Source organism: Monodelphis domestica, chromosome 3 (genome assembly GCF_027887165.1).
Source record: "Monodelphis domestica isolate mMonDom1 chromosome 3, mMonDom1.pri, whole genome shotgun sequence".
NCBI classification, from domain to species: Eukaryota; Metazoa; Chordata; class Mammalia; order Didelphimorphia; family Didelphidae; genus Monodelphis; species Monodelphis domestica.
In genome coordinates this window covers 192,918,163-192,922,305 of record NC_077229.1, presented here as the reverse complement: position 1 = coordinate 192,922,305, position 4,143 = coordinate 192,918,163, and the positions used below count along the sequence as shown (strand labels likewise).

Sequence of the window (4,143 nt, the reverse complement as noted above, 5' to 3'; positions counted from 1 at the left end):
AAAATGCAGGAATAATAAAAGTATACAACCCATACATAAACCTAGGTCACAGTCTCCCACTAATGTTATCTGTGGGAGAAAGCAACCATATATCTGGCACCAAAAACTTAATTTAGGAATAACTTTTGCTCAGGGTAACTCACAATTCTGAAATGCAGGCTTTGGTGTTATTGGTCTACTCAGAAATCTCTACTACATGAAGTCATTTCTCCACTAACTGCTTTTCTTATCTTCGCCACTCTCCAGCTGGGCAAATCCTCCTTTCTCCTACTCTTAGACCAATGAAGCATTTACAATAGCCATTCTCACTATGATCCATTATGCAGAGTCAAATATAAGCCATTCTGACTATACACCATGTGTGAATACATCTCAGTCCATGTGGGGGCAAGTCAGAATCCAGATGGGCAATGCCTGCTGGGAGTTTTATTTCCTGGAACATAGCATCCAGATTAATGTGTGGATGTCATTGGGGAAGGAGTTGGCTCCTTCAAAATCTTCTGTGAAACTGACTCTGGCAAGAATGTGTCCTGGGTTTTCTTTGTGGATCTGAAGCTCACTGGGATTAAGGAGTTCTAAAATGGCCGCTACTGACAACTTTTCTGCTCAAAACAATTTGTCAGTAGTAAGAAGGATTCCACTAACAATTATACTCATGGCCACTACACCACTGGAAAAGCAAACATAAACCTGTTGGATCAAATGGCAAATACTCCAGACCAATGTATGGGACTGCAAGACTTTCTGGTATAGTATAAGTTTGGGAGTGTCATTGACTTTGGCTTTATGTTCCTGCTGATGGAAGAACTTTCAGTTGACCATGGTGAGAAATCCAAGCCAGAATTCATCTTCCTGGCTCTTCAGATGTCTTTCGCTATGGAAAAGACCTACAATCCATCCTGACTGACTACCCATACCACCTTAGAGTAACAGACTGTGCTTTCATAGTAAAATATGAGTAAAAAAATTATATCTGCCATGAAATACAGGCATCAAATGCCAAACTTAAACCATCTCAGCAACCAAATTCTCTCCTTGATCAAAATTTCCTTTCATTGAGATGATGGCCTTAATGTGGCCCTCAGAGAGTTCCATACATCCTGATCTCCTACCTTTAAATGCAACTTCCTTTGATATCTATGAGCCTGTCATCTCTGTTGAGACCTACTATGAGCAGGTATCTAGGTATCAGAAGACACCAATGCCTGCCTCACATATGCAACCAGAGAGTGAAACTCCACCAGCATCACAGCAAATAGTCTTTTTTTTTAATCCTAACTTTCTGACTTCCAATTGATACTAAGTTTTGGTTTTAAGGCAAAAGACCAATAAGGGCTAGGCAATTAGGGTTAAGTTACTTGTCCAGGGTCACACAACTGGGAAGTGATTAAGGGCAAATTTGAACCTAGAATTTACTGAGCCACTCAGCAGTCCCTAGTCTGCCTCCTACACCATAGACATATGAGATCCAAAGATGTCAAAGCTATCACCATGCTCAAGTGCAGCATCTCATTTGTGGATTAGTGTCCTATTGGCTTCAAGATTAGCGTCAAACACCAGCTACCAAATGTGGTACTTGGTGGGGATCTGGTCAAGGTGCATATTAAGCAACACAAAGATATTACTGTATTTGCCTGATGTATGTATTAGTATGTAAGTGAGGGCATGGAGGAGAGAGAGTTTTCTGAGGCTTAAGAGGACCTGGCAGCCCTGAAGAAAGATTATGAGGAGATAGGCAGTGACTCCTATGAGGATGAGAGGGAAGAGCAGAACAGCTACTGGGAACTACTTAATTATACTTGTTGCAAAGTCCTTTCAAAGTAAACAGAGCCTCTATTTTAAAACAATAACAAAAATCTTATAATTACCCTTAAGAAGACATTGGAAAAACACTGAACTATCCATTTCAGCAGTGATCTAGATTTGCTTATCCTACACAGCCCTTCCAGATAGCCAGCATTTATTTTAAAAATGAATGAACTTGATAATCATACACAGAAATGTAGCAGCTAGGTCTGTGTCTATTTTAGTTGAACCAAGTAATTTTCACACGATGGTAAAGCTAAGCAAGGAAAGGAAACTCTGAGGCTGGCTGTCCATTTTCTGAGCTTTAATCTCTAAAATGCATGCCTTCTCACTTCCTGATGTGGGGAGCAAGGGGGTCAACAGCATTTTTAAGGGAAAAGACAGTTAAGCATTTAAAATATTACACAAAAACAAAAGAGATAAAATATCTTTTCTTTATCAGTCCACATATAATCAAAGCTCACTAAAGGGCAGCTAGGTAGAATAGTGAATTGAGAGCCAGGTCTAGAGATGGGAGGTCCTGGGTTCAAATTTTACTTTATACACTTCCCAGCTGTGTGATTTTGAGCAAGTAACTTAATCCCCACTGACTAACCCTTACTGCTCTTCTGCCATAGAACCAATACATAGTATTGATTCTAAGATGGAAAGAAAGGGTTAAAAAAAGAGAACTCACTAGTCCAAAATATCAAGTTATATAAGTGTGTGTATATACACACACACACACACACACACACACACACACACATATATATATGTCTTATCCTACCCTTCAACATAATATAAATTCCTTGAAGGCAAACACTATGCTCTTTTTCATCTTTAAATCCCCAGTATTTAGTAGAGTGCCTTGCATACAATAAGTGCTTTAAAAATGTTTGTTGACCTCACAAAGTATGTTCAATTGCTCTACTTTTGCCAAGAGAAGGCTCTTTTATTTGTTGTACTTGGGGCACATTCGGACTCCCAGGACAAGTCCCCCAGAGAAAGTTATGCCTCTATTCATGTAATCTTTGCATCTATATTCACTAAAGCCATAGCTCATTAGCCTTCATACCTTTTAATAGTCAGCCAGAGGATATAATTAGTTCCAGAAAAGCACTTAATGAATATTGTCATAATGAAAATACTAATAATACATTTCTCCCCATAAATAACATAAAGCTCATATATGAAGAGTCAGATTCAACTGACACAACTGAACAACAACATGCCCCACTGGAATAAAGCTCTGAGCAGACCTAATTCCTACCTCTGCCACAGATGTGTGAGATCCTGGGCCAAGTAATTTGAACTGTAATACCTCATCTTACTTAGAAAATGAAAATTATGATTTGAACAATTATGTCCTTTCCCATTTCATTTCCACCTCTCTTTCAGTCACAGAAATGTTATTACGATAAATGATTGTGTATGTGTATTTCTGAGGGTCATCAGTTTTATTCAATCACATGCAGAATTCTTCTGTCCCTCTCAACTCACCAGAGCTCCTTCATCTGCCCAGAAGGTTTATCACTGTGCCACAGGGCATGAGGGTGGGATGGACAGCAGAAGGCAGTCCCAGACAATTTCTTCTGGAAACAGATTATGAGGACTGTGGCTAAGGAGTGTCAAATTTGAAAAACACAGAACCACTAGAGTAGTTTGAAAGAACAAGTTTTTAATCAGGAAAGAAACCGTGTTCAGATTCAGCACTTACTTCCACACAAAACCAAAGCTCTGGGACTCAGGGAACAGTGTCTCTGGGAAAACATTGCCAATGATGATTTTCCAAAGAGCAATAGAACTTGGGGATCTTTCATACCTTTGGGGTGAATAAAGGACAGGGAAATATCATTTATTAGCTTTACAATGGATGCCAGGAAATGAGGAGTCCAGGGCTGGATCATCTGAGAGAGGTTAATGCTTCACAATGGATGCAAAAGGATGATTCCAGCTAGGGGCTGGTCTACCTGGGAAAAGATCTCTGATATAGTGGGGAAGCTTCTAAGACAAAATGGGTGACTGAGGTTTGAATATTTCTATCACTTCTATTCAGGATACTTAATGGGTGGTTAGTGGTCCACTGCTCAGTCTAAAACAAAATCAGTCTAGAACTTCCTTTAAGGCAAGTTTCCAGGGGATAGGGGCAAACTTGGGGCATCCAAAAACACAGTTGACAGGAGCCTTCAGAGAAGGGGCCCTCAGGATATGACCCACTCAACTTTCCTGCTATCCCATCTGGGAAGAGAGGAGGGTGCAAGAAAAGGAGGAAGTGCCCCCTGCAGTGCTTGGCCTTTGGCACAAAGCTGGCACCTCATGCTTCTATAGTTCAGCAGAAGTAGACACTAGGTTCAC

The 4,143-nt window shown here is 40.2% G+C and overlaps 1 pseudogene; it reads left to right on the top strand.

The window, feature by feature from the left end:
- Positions 1-357: 357 nt before the first annotated feature.
- LOC130458086 (tubulin alpha-4A chain-like) lies at positions 358-903 on the top strand (annotated as a pseudogene).
- Positions 904-4,143: the final 3,240 nt, after the last annotated feature.